Genomic DNA, 15,333 nt, shown 5'->3' with positions numbered 1-15,333 from the left:
TTCAAATGAAAATATAGCGTTTATAGTCACTTCTATACAACTGCACCAGCAGCCCCAAAAGAAGGGTTGTAGAACTTTGCCCAATTGCGTAGCAAGCTAAGGGATAATTTTTATTGCTGTGAGAGAGTGGACAGTGTACTTTCTCAGCTCCTATGAGGATAGTGAGCTAAGTGTACTTTCAATGTTTTGCCCTTTCAGAATATTACCAATCGGTTACAGCATTTCAAGGAGTCCATGTGAAGACATGGGCTTGTGTGAAAAAGCTCACTGACCCCGACGTGATTTGAACACGCAACCTTCTGATCTGGAGTCAGACGCGCTACCGTTGCGCCACGAGGTCCCTGCTTTCTTTAGTATTGGAAAAGTTACATCGACGGCCTAAGAGACTTTCTTTTCTTTACAATGACATTATGGGTTTACTGCTAGTAATGTTATACTCACAGTTTTTGGAACTGTTTGATCGACGGCCTAAGAGACTTTCTTTTGTTTACAATGACAACAATGGTTTACTGCTAATAATGCTATACTCACAGAGGGTCCCAGCGTTCTCTTCTCTACACAATTTTAAGCAAAAAAGAGAATACCAGAAATGCCACACAATGCTTCTATCCTCAGTCACTCTCTACTGTGCCCACTGCTTATTTTTCTTTGCTTTCTCTTCAAATGAAAAAGGTTAACAGCATTTTAAAAGGCAGCCACACTAAACACTTTCTTAAACACATCATGCTACATGAAAAGTGTCATGTTCAAATGAAAATATAGCGTTTATAGTCACTTCTATACAACTGCACCAGCAGCCCAAAAGAAGGGTTGTAGAACTTTGCCCAATTGCATAGCAAGCTAAGGGATATTTTTTATTGCTGTGAGAGAGTGGACAGTGTACTTTCTCAGCTCCTATGAGGATAGTGAGCTAAGTGTACTTTCAATGTTTTGCCCTTTCAGAATATTACCAATCGGTTACAGCATTTCAAGGAGTCCATGTGAAGACATGGGCTTGTGTGAAAAATCTCACTGACCCCAACGTGATTTGAACACGCAACCTTCTGATCTGGAGTCAGACGCGCTACCGTTGCGCCACGAGGTCCCTGCATTCTTTCATATTGGAACAGTTACATCGACGGCCTAAGAGACTTCCTTTTCTTTACAATGACAATATGCGTTTACTGCTAGTAATGTTATACTCACAGTTTTTGGAACTGTTTGATCGACGGCCTAAGAGACTTTCTTTTGTTTACAATGACAACAATGGTTTACTGCTAATAATGCTATACTCACAGAGGGTACCAGCGTTCTCTTCTCTACACAATTTTAAGCAAAAAAGAGAATACCAGAAATGCCACACAATGCTTCTATCCTCAGACACTCACTACTGTGCCCACTGCTTATTTTTCTTTGCTTTCTCTTCAAATGAAAAAGGTTAACAGCATTTTAAAAGGCAGCCACACTAAACACTTTCTTAAACACATCATGCTACATGAAAAGTGTCATGTTCAAATGAAAATATAGCGTTTATAGTCACTTCTATACAACTGCACCAGCAGCCCCAAAAGAAGGGTTGTAGAACTTTGCCCAATTGCGTAGCAAGCTAAGGGATATTTTTTATTGCTGTGAGAGAGTGGACAGTGTACTTTCTCAGCTCCTATGAGGATAGTGAGCTAAGTGTACTTTCAATGTTTTGCCCTTTCAGAATTTTCCAATCGGTTACAGCATTTCAAGGAGTCCATGTGAAGACATGGGCTTGTGTGAAAAAGCTCACTGACCCCAACGTGATTTGAACACGCAACCTTCTGATCTGGAGTCAGACGCGCTACTGTTGCGCCACGAGGTCCCTGCTTTCTTTAGAATTGGAACAGTTACATCGACGGCCTAAGAGACTTTCTTTTCTTTACAATGACAATATGGCTTTACTGCTAGTAATGTTATACTCACAGTTTTTGGAACTGTTTGATCGACGGCCTAAGAGACTTTCTTTTGTTTACAATGACAACAATGGTTTACTGCTAATAATGCTATACTCACAGAGGGTACCAGCGTTCTCTTCTCTACACAATTTTAAGCAAAAAAGAGAATACCAGAAATGCCACACAATGCTTCTATCCTCAGACACTCACTACTGTGCCCACTGCTTATTTTTCTTTGCTTTCTCTTCAAATGAAAAAGGTTAACAGCATTTTAAAAGGCAGCCACACTAAACACTTTCTTAAACACATCATGCTACATGAAAAGTGTCATGTTCAAATGAAAATATAGCGTTTATAGTCACTTCTATACAACTGCACCAGCAGCCCCAAAAGAAGGGTTGTAGAACTTTGCCCAATTGCGTAGCAAGCTAAGGGATATTTTTTATTGCTGTGAGAGAGTGGACAGTGTACTTTCTTAGCTCCTATGAGGATAGTGAGCTAAGTGTACTTTCAATGTTTTGCCCTTTCAGAATTTTCCAATCGGTTACAGCATTTCAAGGAGTCCATGTGAAGACATGGGCTTGTGTGAAAAAGCTCACTGACCCCAACGTGATTTAAACACGCAACCTTCTGATCTGGAGTCAGATGCGCTACCGTTGCGCCACGAGGTCCCTGCTTTCTTTAGTATTGGAAAAGTTACATCGACGGCCTAAGAGACTTTCTTTTCTTTACAATGACAAAATGGGTTTACTGCTAGTAATGTTATACTGACAGTTTTTGGAACTGTTTGATCGACGACCTAAGAGACTTTCTTTTGTTTACAATGACAACAATGGTTTACTGCTAATAATGCTATACTCACAGAGGGTACCAGCGTTCTCTTCTCTACACAATTTTAAGCAAAAAAGAGAATACCAGAAATGCCACACAATGCTTCTATCCTCAGACACTCACTACTGTGCCCACTGCTTATTTTTCTTTGCTTTCTTTTCAAATGAAAAAGGTTAACAGCATTTTAAAAGGCAGCCACACTAAACACTTTCTTAAACACATCATGCTACATGAAAAGTGTCATGTTCAAATGAAAATATAGCGTTTATAGTCACTTCTATACAACTGCACCAGCAGCCCCAAAAGAAGGGTTGTAGAACTTTGCCCAATTGCGTAGCAAGCTAAGGGATATTTTTTATTGCTGTGAGAGAGTGGACAGTGGACTTTCTCAGCTCCTATGAGGATAGTGAGCTAAGTGTACTTTCAATGTTTTGCCCTTTCAGAATATTACCAATCGGTTACAGCATTTCAAGGAGTCCATGTGAAGACATCGGCTTGTGTGAAAAAGCTCACTGACCCCGACGTGATTTGAACACGCACCCTTCTGATCTGGAGTCAGACGCGCTACCGTTGCGCCACGAGGTCCATGCATTTTTTTGTATTGGAAAAGTTACATTGACGGCCTAAGAGATTTTCTTTTCTTTACAATGACAATATGGGTTTACTGCTAGTAATGTTATACTGGCAGTTTTTGGAACTGTTTGATCGACGCCCTAAGAGACTTTCTTTTGTTTACAATGACAACAATGGTTTACTGCTAATAATGCTATACTCACAGAGGGTCCCAGCGTTCTCTTCTCTACACAATTTTAAGCAAAAAAGAGAATACCAGAAATGCCACACAATGCTTCTATCCTCAGTCACTCACTACTGTGCCCACTGCTTATTTTTCTTTGCTTTCTCTTCAAATGAAAAAGGTTAACAGCATTTTAAAAGGCAGCCACACTAAACACATTCTTAAACACATCATGCTACATGAAAAGTGTCATGTTCAAATGAAAATATAGCGTTTATAGTCACTTCTATACAACTGCACCAGCAGCCCCAAAAGAAGGGTTGTAGAACTTTGCCCAATTGCGTAGCAAGCTAAGGGATATTTTTTATTGCTGTGAGAGAGTGGACAGTGTACTTTCTCAGCTCCTATGAGGATAGTGAGCTAAGTGTACTTTCAATGTTTTGCCCTTTCAGAATATTACCAATCGGTTACAGCATTTCAAGGAGTCCATGTGAAGACATGGGCTTGTGTGAAAAATATCACCGACCCCGACGTGATTTGAACACGCAACATTCTGATCTGGAGTCAGACGCGCTACCGTTGCGCCACGAGGTCCCTGCTTTCTTTAGTATTGGAAAAGTTACATCGACGGCCTAAGAGACTTTCTTTTCTTTACAATGACAATATGGGTTTACTGCTAGTAATGTTATACTCACAGTTTTTGGAACTGTTTGATCGACGGCCTAAGAGACTTTCTTTTGTTTACAATGACAACAATGGTTTACTGCTAATAATGCTATACTCACAGAGGGTACCAGCGTTCTCTTCTCTACACAATTTTAAGCAAAAAAGAGAATACCAGAAATGCCACACAATGCTTCTATCCTCAGACACTCACTACTGTGCCCACTGCTTATTTTTCTTTGCTTTCTCTTCAAATGAAAAAGGTTAACAGCATTTTAAAAGGCAGCCACACTAAACACTTTCTTAAACACATCATGCTACATGAAAAGTGTCATGTTCAAAAGAAAATATAGCGTTTATAGTCACTTCTATACAACTGCACCAGCAGCCCCAAAAGAAGGGTTGTAGAACTTTGCCCAATTCCGTAGCAAGCTAAGGGATATTTTTTATTGCTGTGAGAGAGTGGACAGTGTACTTTCTCAGCTCCTATGAGGATAGTGAGCTAAGTGTACTTTCAATGTTTTGCCCTTTCAGAATATTACCAATCAGTTACAGCATTTCAAGGAGTCCATGTGAAGACATGGGCTTGTAGTGAAAAAGCTCACTGACCCTGACGTGATTTGAACACGCAACCTACTGATCCGGAGTCAGACGCGCTACCGTTGCGCCACGAGGTCCCTGCATTCTTTCATATTGGAACAGTTACATCGACGGCCTAAGAGACTTTCTTTTCTTTACAATGACAAAATGGGTTTACTGCTAGTAATGTTATACTGACAGTTTTTGGAACTGTTTGATCGACGACCTAAGAGACTTTTTTTTGTTTACAATGACAACAATGGTTTACTGCTAATAATGCTATACTCACAGAGGGTCCCAGCGTTCTCTTCTCTACACAATTTTAAGCAAAAAAGAGAATACCAGAAATGCCACACAATGCTTCTATCCTCAGTCACTCACTACTGTGCCCACTGCTTATTTTTCTTTGCTTTCTCTTCAAATGAAAAAGGTTAACAGCATTTTAAAAGGCAGCCACACTAAACACCTTCTTAAACACATCATGTTACAAGAAAAGTGTCATGTTCAAATGAAAATATAGCGTTTATAGTCACTTCTATACAACTGCACCAGCAGCCCCAAAAGAAGGGTTGTAGAACTTTGCCCAATTGCGTAGCAAGCTAAGGGATATTTTTTATTGCTGTGAGAGAGTGGACAGTGTACTTTCTCAGCTCCTATGAGGATAGTGAGCTAAGTGTACTTTCAATGTTTTGCCCTTTCAGAATATTACCAATCAGTTACAGCATTTCAAGGAGTCCATGTGAAGACATGGGCTTGTAGTGAAAAAGCTCACTGACCCTGACGTGATTTGAACACGCAACCTACTGATCCGGAGTCAGACGCGCTACCGTTGCGCCACGAGGTCCCTGCATTCTTTCATATTGGAACAGTTACATCGACGGCCTAAGAGACTTTCTTTTCTTTACAATGACAAAATGGGTTTACTGCTAGTAATGTTATACTGACAGTTTTTGGAACTGTTTGATCGACGACCTAAGAGACTTTTTTTTGTTTACAATGACAACAATGGTTTACTGCTAATAATGCTATACTCACAGAGGGTCCCAGCGTTCTCTTCTCTACACAATTTTAAGCAAAAAAGAGAATACCAGAAATGCCACACAATGCTTCTATCCTCAGTCACTCACTACTGTGCCCACTGCTTATTTTTCTTTGCTTTCTCTTCAAATGAAAAAGGTTAACAGCATTTTAAAAGGCAGCCACACTAAACACATTCTTAAACACATCATGCTACATGAAAAGTGTCATGTTCAAATGAAAATATAGCGTTTATAGTCACTTCTATACAACTGCACCAGCAGCCCCAAAAGAAGGGTTGTAGAACTTTGCCCAATTGCGTAGCAAGCTAAGGGATATTTTTTATTGCTGTGAGAGAGTGGACAGTGTACTTTCTCAGCTCCTATGAGGATAGTGAGCTAAGTGTACTTTCAATGTTTTGCCCTTTCAGAATATTACCAATCGGTTACAGCATTTCAAGGAGTCCATGTGAAGACATCAGCTTGTGTGAAAAAGCTCACTGACCCCGACGTGATTTGAACACGCACCCTTCTGATCTGGAGTCAGACGCGCTACCGTTGCGCCACGAGGTCCATGCATTTTTTTGTATTGAAAAAGTTACATTGACGGCCTAAGAGATTTTCTTTTCTTTACAATGACAATATGGGTTTACTGCTAGTAATGTTATACTGGCAGTTTTTGGAACTGTTTGATCGACGCCCTAAGAGACTTTCTTTTGTTTACAATGGCAACAATGGTTTACTGCTAATAATGCTATACTCACAGAGGGTCCCAGCGTTCTCTTCTCTACACAATTTTAAGCAAAAAAGAGAATACCAGAAATGCCACACAATGCTTCTATCCTCAGTCACTCACTACTGTGCCCACTGCTTATTTTTCTTTGCTTTCTCTTCAAATGAAAAAGGTTAACAGTGTTTTAAAAGGCAGCCACACTAAACACTTTCTTAAACACATCATGCTACATGAAAAGTGTCATGTTCAAATGAAAATATAGCGTTTATAGTCACTTCTATACAATTGCACCAGCAGCCCCAAAAGAAGGGTTGTAGAACTTTGCCCAATTGCGTAGCAAGCTAAGGGATATTTTTTATTGCTGTGAGAGAGTGGACAGTGTTCTTTCTCAGCTCCTATGAGGATAGTGAGCTAAGTGTACTTTCAATGTTTTGCCCTTTCAGAATATTACCAATCGGTTACAGCATTTCAAGGAGTCCATGTGAAGACATGGGCTTGTGTGAAAAAGCTCACTGACCCCGCCGTGATTTGAACACGCAACCTTCTGATCTGGAGTCAGACGCGCTACCGTTGCGCCACAAGGTCCCTGCATTCTTTTGTATTGGAAAAGTTACATCGACGGCCTAAGAGATTTTCTTTTCTTTACAATGACAATATGGGTTTACTGCTAGTAATGTTATACTGGCAGTTTTTGGAACTGTTTGATCGACGGCCTAAGAGACTTTCTTTTGTTTACAATGACAACAATGGTTTACTGCTAATAATGCTATACTCACAGAGGGTACCAGCGTTCTCTTCTCTACACAATTTTAAGCAAAAAAGAGAATACCAGAAATGCCACACAATGCTTCTATCCTCAGACACTCACTACTGTGCCCACTGCTTATTTTTCTTTGCTTTCTATTCAAATGAAAAAGGTTAACAGCATTTTAACAGGCAGCCACACTAAACACCTTCTTAAACACATCATGCTACATGAAAAGTGTCATGTTCAAATGAAAATATAGCGTTTATAGTCACTTCTATACAACTGCACCAGCAGCCCCAAAAGAAGGGTTGTAGAACTTTGCCCAATTGCGTAGCAAGCTAAGGGATATTTTTAATTGCTGTGGGAGAGTGGACAGTGTACTTTCTCAGCTCCTATGAGGATAGTGAGCTACGTGTACTTTCAATGTTTTGCCCTGTCAGAATTTTCCAATCGGTTACAGCATTTCAAGGAGTCCATGTGAAGACATGGGCTTGTGTGAAAAAGCTCACTGACCCTGACGTGATTTGAACACGCAACCTTCAGATCCGGAGTCAGACGCGCTACCGTTGCGCCACAAGGTCCCTGCATTCTTTCGTATTGGAACAGTTACATCGACGGCCTAAGAGACTTTCTTTTCTTTACAATGACAAAATGGGTTTACTGCTAGTAATGTTATACTGACAGTTTTTGGAACTGTTTGATCGACGACCTAAGAGACTTTCTTTTGTTTACAATGACAACAATGGTTTACTGCTAATAATGCTATACTCACAGAGGGTACCAGCGTTCTCTTCTCTACACAATTTTAAGCAAAAAAGAGAATACCAGAAATGCCACACAATGCTTCTATCCTCAGACACTCACTACTGTGTCCACTGCTTATTTTTCTTTACTTTCTCTTCAAATGAAAAAGGTTAACAGCATTTTAAAAGGCAGCCACACTAAACACCTTCTTAAACACATCATGTTACAAGAAAAGTGTCATGTTCAAATGAAAATATAGCGTTTATAGTCACTTCTATACAACTGCACCAGCATCCCTAAAACAAGGGTTGTAGAACTTTGCCCAATTGCGTAGCAAGCTAAGGGATATTTTTTATTGCTGTGAGAGAGTGGACAGTGTATTTTCTCAGCTCCTATGAGGATAGTTAGCTACATGTACTTTCAATGTTTTGCCCTTTCAGAATTTTCCAATCGGTTACAGCATTTCAAGGAGTCCATGTGAAGACATGGGCTTGTGTGAAAAAGCTCACTGACCCCGACGTGATTTGAACACGCAACCTTCTTATCTGGAGTCAGACGCGCTACCGTTGCGCCACGAGGTCCCTGCATTCTTTCATATTGGAACAGTTACATCGACGGCCTAAGAGACTTTCTTTTCTTTACAATGACAAAATGGGTTTACTGCTAGTAATGTTATACTGACAGTTTTTGGAACTGTTTGATCGACGACCTAAGAGACTTTCTTTTGTTGACAATGACAACAATGGTTTACTGCTAATAATGCTATACTCACAGAGGGTACCAGCGTTCTCTTCTCTACACAATTTTAAGCAAAAAAGAGAATACCAGAAATGCCACACAATGCTTCTATCCTCAGTCACTCACTACTGTGCCCACTGCTTATTTTTCTTTGCTTTCTCTTCAAATGAAAAAGGTTAACAGCATTTTAAAAGGCAGCCACACTAAACACATTCTTAAACACATCATGCTACATGAAAAGTGTCATGTTCAAATGAAAATATAGCGTTTATAGTCACTTCTATACAACTGCACCAGCAGCCCCAAAAGAAGGGTTGTAGAACTTTGCCCAATTGCGTAGCAAGCTAAGGGATATTTTTTATTGCTGTGGGAGAGTGGACAGTGTACTTTCTCAGCTCCTATGAGGATAGTGAGCTAAGTGTACTTTCAATGTTTTGCCCTTTCAGAATATTACCAATCGGTTACAGCATTTCAAGGAGTCCATGTGAAGACATGGGCTTGTGTGAAAAAGCTCACTGACCCCGACGTGATTTGAACACGCAACCTTCTGATCTGGAGTCAGACGCGCTACCGTTGCGCCACGAGGTCCCTGCATTCTTTTGTATTGGAAAAGTTACATCGACGGCCTAAGAGATTTTCTTTTCTTTACAATGACAATATGGGTTTACTGCTAGTAATGTTATACTGGCAGTTTTTGGAACTGTTTGATCGACGACCTAAGAGACTTTCTTTTGTTTACAATGACAACAATGGTTTACTGCTAATAATGCTATACTCACAGAGGGTCCCAGCGTTCTCTTCTCTACACAATTTTAAGCAAAAAAGAGAATACCAGAAATGCCACACAATGCTTCTAACCTCAGACACTCACTACTGTGCCCACTGCTTATTTTTCTTTGCTTTCTCTTCAAATGAAAAAGGTTAACAGCATTTTAAAAGGCAGCCACACTAAACACTTTCTTAAACACATCATGCTACATGAAAAGTGTCATGTTCAAATGAAAATATAGCGTTTATAGTCACTTCTATACAACTGCACCAGCAGCCCCAAAAGAAGGGTTGTAGAACTTTGCCCAATTGCGTAGCAAGCTAAGGGATATTTTTTATTGCTGTGAGAGAGTGGACAGTGTACTTTCTCAGCTCCTATGAGGATAGTGAGCTAAGTGTACTTTCAATGTTTTGCCCTTTCAGAATATTACCAATCGGTTACAGCATTTCAAGGAGTCCATGTGAAGACATGGGCTTGTGTGAAAAAGCTCACTGACCCTGACGTGATTTGAACATGCAACCTTCTGATCTGGAGTCAGACGCGCTACCGTTGCGCCACGAGGTCCCTGCATTCTTTTGCATTGGAAAAGTTACATCGACGGCCTAAGAGATTTTCTTTTCTTTACAATGACAATATGGGTTTACTGCTAGTAATGTTATACTGACAGTTTTTGGAACTGTTTGATCGACGACCTAAGAGACTTTCTTTTGTTTACAATGACAACAATGGTTTACTGCTAATAAAGCTATACTCACAGAGGGTACCAGCGTTCTCTTCTCTACACAATTTTAAGCAAAAAAGAGAATACCAGAAATGCCACACAATGTTTCTATCCTCAGACACTCACTACTGTGCCCACTGCTTATTTTTCTTTGCTTTCTCTTCAAATGAAAAAGGTTAACAGCATTTTAAAAGGCAGCCACACTAAACACTTTCTTAAACACATCATGCTACATGAAAAGTGTCATGTTCAAATGAAAATATAGCGTTTATAGTCACTTCTATACAACTGCACCAGCAGCCCCAAAACAAGGGTTGTAGAACTTTGCCCAATTGCGTAGCAAGCTAAGGGATATTTTTTATTGCTGTGAGAGAGTGGACAGGGTACTTTCTCAGCTCCTATGAGGATAGTGAGCTAAGTGTACTTTCAATGTTTTGCCCTTTCAGAATATTACCAATCGGTTACAGCATTTCAAGGAGTCCATGTGAAGACATGGGCTTGTGTGAAAAAGCTCACTGACCCCCAACATGATTTGAACACGCAACCTTCTGATCTGGAGTCAGACGCGCTACCGTTGCGCCACGAGGTCCCTGCATTCTTTCATATTGGAACAGTTACATCGACGGCCTAAGAGACTTTCTTTTCTTTACAATGACAAAATGGGTTTACTGCTAGTAATGTTATACTGACAGTTTTTGGAACTGTTTGATCGACGACCTAAGAGACTTTTTTTTGTTTACAATGACAACAATGGTTTACTGCTAATAATGCTATACTCACAGAGGGTCCCAGCGTTCTCTTCTCTACACAATTTTAAGCAAAAAAGAGAATACCAGAAATGCCACACAATGCTTCTATCTTCAGTCACTCACTACTGTGCCCACTGCTTATTTTTCTTTGCTTTCTCTTCAAATGAAAAAGGTTAACAGCGTTTTAAAAGGCAGCCACACTAAACACATGCTTAAACACATCATGCTACATGAAAAGTGTCATGTTCAAATGAAAATATAGCGTTTATAGTCACTTCTATACAACTGCACCAGCAGCCCCAAAAGAAGGGTTGTAGAACTTTGCCCAATTGCGTAGCAAGCTAAGGGATATTTTTTATTGCTGTGAGAGAGTGGACAGTGTACTTTCTCAGCTCCTATGAGGATAGTGAGCTTAGTGTACTTTCAATGTTTTGCCCTTTCAGAATATTACCAATCGGTTACAGCATTTCAAGGAGTCCATGTGAAGACATGGGCTTGTGTGAAAAAGCTCACTGACCCCGACGTGATTTGAACACGCACCCTTCTGATCTGGAGTCAGACGCGCTACCGTTGCGCCACAAGGTCCCTGCATTCTTTAGTATTGGAAAAGTTACATCGACGGCCTAAGAGACTTTCTTTTCTTTACAATGACAATATGGGTTTACTGCTAGTAATGTTATACTCACAGTTTTTGGAACTGTTTGATCGACGGCCTAAGAGACTTTCTTTTGTTTACAATGACAACAATGGTTTACTGCTAATAATGCTATACTCACAGAGGGTACCAGCGTTCTCTTCTCTACACAATTTTAAGCAAAAAAGAGAATACCAGAAATGCCACACAATGCTTCTATCCTCAGACACTCACTACTGTGCCCACTGCTTATTTTTCTTTGCTTTCTCTTCAAATGAAAAAGGTTAACAGCATTTTAAAAGGCAGCCACACTAAACACTTTCTTAAACACATCATGCTACATGAAAAGTGTCATGTTCAAAAGAAAATATAGCGTTTATAGTCACTTCTATACAACTGCACCAGCAGCCCCAAAAGAAGGGTTGTAGAACTTTGCCCAATTGCGTAGCAAGCTAAGGGATATATTTTATTGCTGTGAGAGAGTGAGAGTGGACAGTGTACTTTCTCAGCTCCTATGAGGATAGTGAGCTAAGTGTACTTTCAATGTTTTGCCCTTTCAGAATTTTCCAATCGGTTACAGCATTTCAAGGAGTCCATGTGAAGACATGGGCTTGTGTGAAAAAGCTCACTGACCCCGACGTGATTTGAACACGCAACCTTCTGATCTGGAGTCAGACGCGCTACCGTTGCGCCACGAGGTCCCTGCTTTCTTTAGTATTGGAAAAGTTACATCGACGGCCTAAGAGACTTTCTTTTCTTTACAATGACAATATGGGTTTACTGCTAGTAATGTTATACTGACAGTTTTTGGAACTGTTTGATCGACGACCTAAGAGACTTTCTTTTGTTTACAATGACAACAATGGTTTACTGCTAATAATGCTATACTCACAGAGGTACCAGCGTTCTCTTCTCTACACAATTTTAAGCAAAAAAGAGAATACCAGAAATGCCACACAATGCTTCTATCCTCAGTCACTCACTACTGTGCCCACTGCTTATTTTTCTTTGCTTTCTCTTCAAATGAAAAAGGTTAACAGCATTTTAAAAGGCAGCCACACTAAACACATTCTTAAACACATCATGCTACATGAAAAGTGTCATGTTCAAATGAAAATATAGCGTTTATAGTCACTTCTATACAACTGCACCAGCAGCCCCAAAAGAAGGGTTGTAGAACTTTGCCCAATTGCGTAGCAAGCTAAGGGATATTTTTTTATTGCTGTGAGAGAGTGGACAGTGTACTTTCTCAGCTCCTATGAGGATAGTGAGCTAAGTGTACTTTCAATGTTTTGCCCTTTCAGAATATTACCAATCGGTTACAGCATTTCAAGGAGTCCATGTGAAGACATGGGCTTGTGTGAAAAAGCTCACTGACCCCGACGTGATTTGAACACACAACCTTCTGATATGGAGTCAGACGCGCTACCGTTGCGCCACGAGGTCCCTGCATTCTTTTGCATTGGAAAAGTTACATCGACGGCCTAAGAGATTTTCTTTTCTTTACAATGACAATATGGGTTCACTGCTAGTAATGTTATACTGACAGTTTTTGGAACTGTTTGATCGACGACCTAAGAGACTTTCTTTTGTTTACAATGACAACAATGGTTTACTGCTAATAATGCTATACTCACAGAGGGTACCAGCGTTCTCTTCTCTACACAATTTTAAGCAAAAAAGAGAATACCAGAAATGCCACACAATGCTTCTATCCTCAGACACTCACTACTGTGCCCACTGCTTATTTTTCTTTGCTTTCTCTTCAAATGAAAAAGGTTAACAGCATTTTAAAAGGCAGCCACACTAAACACTTTCTTAAACACATCATGCTACATGAAAAGTGTCATGTTCAAATGAAAATATAGCGTTTATAGTCACTTCTATACAACTGCACCAGCAGCCCAAAAAGAAGGGTTGTAGAACTTTGCCCAATTGCGTAGCAAGCTAAGGGATATTTTTTATTGCTGTGAGAGAGTGGACAGTGTACTTTCTCAGCTCCTATGAGGATAGTGAGCTAAGTGTACTTTCAATGTTTTGCCCTTTCAGAATTTTCCAATCGGTTACAGCATTTCAAGGAGTCCATGTGAAGACATGGGCTTGTGTGAAAAAGCTCACTGACCCCGACGTGATTTGAACATGCAACCTTCTGATTTGGAGTCAGATGCGCTACCGTTGCGCCACAAGGTCCCTGCATTCTTTAGTATTGGAAAAGTTACATCGACGGCCTAAGAGACTTTCTTTTCTTTACAATGACAATATGGGTTTACTGCTAGTAATGTTATACTGACAGTTTTTGGAACTGTTTGATCGACGACCTAAGAGACTTTCTTTTGTTTACAATGACAACAATGGTTTACTGCTAATAATGCTATACTCACAGAGGGTACCAGCGTTCTCTTCTCTACACAATTTTAAGCAAAAAAGAGAATACCAGAAATGCCACACAATGCTTCTATCCTCAGACACTCACTACTGTGCCCACTGCTTATTTTTCTTTGCTTTCTCTTCAAATGAAAAAGGTTAACAGCATTTTAAAAGGCAGCCACACTAAACACTTTCTTAAACACATCATGCTACATGAAAAGTGTCATGTTCAAATGAAAATATAGCGTTTATAGTCACTTCTATACAACTGCACCAGCAGCCCCAAAAGAAGGGTTGTAGAACTTTGCCCAATTGCGTAGCAAGCTAAGGGATATTTTTTATTGCTGTGAGAGAGTGGACAGTGTACTTTCTCAGCTCCTATGAGGATAGTGAGCTAAGTGTACTTTCAATGTTTTGCCCTTTCAGAATATTACCAATCGGTTACAGCATTTCAAGGAGTCCATGTGAAGACATGGGCTTGTGTGAAAAAGCTCACTGACCCCGACGTGATTTGAACACGCAACCTTCTGATCTGGAGTCAGACGCGCTACCGTTGCGCCACAAGGTCCCTGCATTCTTTTGTATTGGAAAAGTTACATCGACGGCCTAAGAGATTTTCTTTTCTTTACAATGACAATATGGGTTTACTGCTAGTAATGTTATACTGGCAGTTTTTGGAACTGTTTGATCGACGCCCTAAGAGACTTTCTTTTGTTTACAATGACAACAATGGATTACTGCTAATAATGCTATACTCACAGAGGGTCCCAGCGTTCTCTTCTCTACACAATTTTAAGCAAAAAAGAGAATACCAGAAATGCCACACAATGCTTCTATCCTCAGTCACTCACTACTGTGCCCACTGCTTATTTTTCTTTGCTTTCTCTTCAAATGAAAAAGGTTAACAGCATTTTAAAAGGCAGCCACACTAAACACATTCTTAAACACATCATGCTACATGAAAAGTGTCATGTTCAAATGAAAATATAGCGTTTATAGTCACTTCTATACAACTGCACCAGCAGCCCCAAAAGAAGGGTTGTAGAACTTTGCCCAATTGCGTAGCAAGCTAAGGGATAATTTTTATTGCTGTGAGAGAGTGGACAGTGTACTTTCTCAGCTCCTATGAGGATAGTGAGCTAAGTGTACTTTCAATGTTTTGCCCTTTCAGAATATTACCAATCGGTTACAGCATTTCAAGGAGTCCATGTGAAGACATGGGCTTGTGTGAAAAAGCTCACTGACCCCGACGTGATTTGAACACGCAACCTTCTGATCTGGAGTCAGACGCGCTACCGTTGCGCCACGAGGTCCCTGCTTTCTTTAGTATTGGAAAAGTTACATCGACGGCCTAAGAGACTTTCTTTTCTTTACAATGACATTATGGGTTTACTGCTAGTAATG

At 40.2% G+C, this 15,333-nt stretch overlaps 1 protein-coding gene and 21 non-coding genes across 22 annotated transcripts in view; all 22 read right to left on the bottom strand.

The window, feature by feature from the left end:
• GUCY2D (guanylate cyclase 2D, retinal) overlaps positions 1-15,333 on the bottom strand; it is a 604,889-nt gene that overhangs the window by 404,104 nt on the left and 185,452 nt on the right. The gene's annotated exons all lie outside the window — the stretch shown is intronic.
• On the bottom strand, positions 269-340 carry TRNAW-CCA (transfer RNA tryptophan (anticodon CCA)). The gene has a single exon. It is a non-coding gene; the product is annotated as a tRNA-Trp (tRNA).
• On the bottom strand, positions 1,013-1,084 carry TRNAW-CCA (transfer RNA tryptophan (anticodon CCA)). Its single transcript has one exon. It is a non-coding gene; the product is annotated as a tRNA-Trp (tRNA).
• On the bottom strand, positions 1,757-1,828 carry TRNAW-CCA (transfer RNA tryptophan (anticodon CCA)). Its single transcript has one exon. It is a non-coding gene; the product is annotated as a tRNA-Trp (tRNA).
• TRNAW-CCA (transfer RNA tryptophan (anticodon CCA)) lies at positions 2,501-2,572 on the bottom strand. Its single transcript has one exon. It is a non-coding gene; the product is annotated as a tRNA-Trp (tRNA).
• Positions 3,246-3,317, bottom strand: TRNAW-CCA (transfer RNA tryptophan (anticodon CCA)). The gene has a single exon. It is a non-coding gene; the product is annotated as a tRNA-Trp (tRNA).
• Positions 3,991-4,062, bottom strand: TRNAW-CCA (transfer RNA tryptophan (anticodon CCA)). The gene has a single exon. It is a non-coding gene; the product is annotated as a tRNA-Trp (tRNA).
• TRNAR-CCG (transfer RNA arginine (anticodon CCG)) lies at positions 4,737-4,808 on the bottom strand. Its single transcript has one exon. It is a non-coding gene; the product is annotated as a tRNA-Arg (tRNA).
• TRNAR-CCG (transfer RNA arginine (anticodon CCG)) lies at positions 5,483-5,554 on the bottom strand. The gene has a single exon. It is a non-coding gene; the product is annotated as a tRNA-Arg (tRNA).
• TRNAW-CCA (transfer RNA tryptophan (anticodon CCA)) lies at positions 6,228-6,299 on the bottom strand. The gene has a single exon. It is a non-coding gene; the product is annotated as a tRNA-Trp (tRNA).
• TRNAW-CCA (transfer RNA tryptophan (anticodon CCA)) lies at positions 6,973-7,044 on the bottom strand. The gene has a single exon. It is a non-coding gene; the product is annotated as a tRNA-Trp (tRNA).
• Positions 7,717-7,788, bottom strand: TRNAR-CCG (transfer RNA arginine (anticodon CCG)). The gene has a single exon. It is a non-coding gene; the product is annotated as a tRNA-Arg (tRNA).
• TRNAW-CCA (transfer RNA tryptophan (anticodon CCA)) lies at positions 8,461-8,532 on the bottom strand. The gene has a single exon. It is a non-coding gene; the product is annotated as a tRNA-Trp (tRNA).
• On the bottom strand, positions 9,206-9,277 carry TRNAW-CCA (transfer RNA tryptophan (anticodon CCA)). Its single transcript has one exon. It is a non-coding gene; the product is annotated as a tRNA-Trp (tRNA).
• TRNAW-CCA (transfer RNA tryptophan (anticodon CCA)) lies at positions 9,951-10,022 on the bottom strand. The gene has a single exon. It is a non-coding gene; the product is annotated as a tRNA-Trp (tRNA).
• On the bottom strand, positions 10,696-10,768 carry TRNAW-CCA (transfer RNA tryptophan (anticodon CCA)). Its single transcript has one exon. It is a non-coding gene; the product is annotated as a tRNA-Trp (tRNA).
• On the bottom strand, positions 11,442-11,513 carry TRNAW-CCA (transfer RNA tryptophan (anticodon CCA)). Its single transcript has one exon. It is a non-coding gene; the product is annotated as a tRNA-Trp (tRNA).
• TRNAW-CCA (transfer RNA tryptophan (anticodon CCA)) lies at positions 12,192-12,263 on the bottom strand. The gene has a single exon. It is a non-coding gene; the product is annotated as a tRNA-Trp (tRNA).
• On the bottom strand, positions 12,937-13,008 carry TRNAW-CCA (transfer RNA tryptophan (anticodon CCA)). Its single transcript has one exon. It is a non-coding gene; the product is annotated as a tRNA-Trp (tRNA).
• TRNAW-CCA (transfer RNA tryptophan (anticodon CCA)) lies at positions 13,681-13,752 on the bottom strand. Its single transcript has one exon. It is a non-coding gene; the product is annotated as a tRNA-Trp (tRNA).
• Positions 14,426-14,497, bottom strand: TRNAW-CCA (transfer RNA tryptophan (anticodon CCA)). Its single transcript has one exon. It is a non-coding gene; the product is annotated as a tRNA-Trp (tRNA).
• TRNAW-CCA (transfer RNA tryptophan (anticodon CCA)) lies at positions 15,171-15,242 on the bottom strand. The gene has a single exon. It is a non-coding gene; the product is annotated as a tRNA-Trp (tRNA).

The sequence above is a fragment of the Hyperolius riggenbachi genome, chromosome 3 (assembly GCF_040937935.1).
Source record: "Hyperolius riggenbachi isolate aHypRig1 chromosome 3, aHypRig1.pri, whole genome shotgun sequence".
NCBI classification, from domain to species: Eukaryota; Metazoa; Chordata; class Amphibia; order Anura; family Hyperoliidae; genus Hyperolius; species Hyperolius riggenbachi.
Note: the sequence above shows the minus strand (reverse complement) of the source record. Positions and strands in the feature narration are given on the sequence as shown.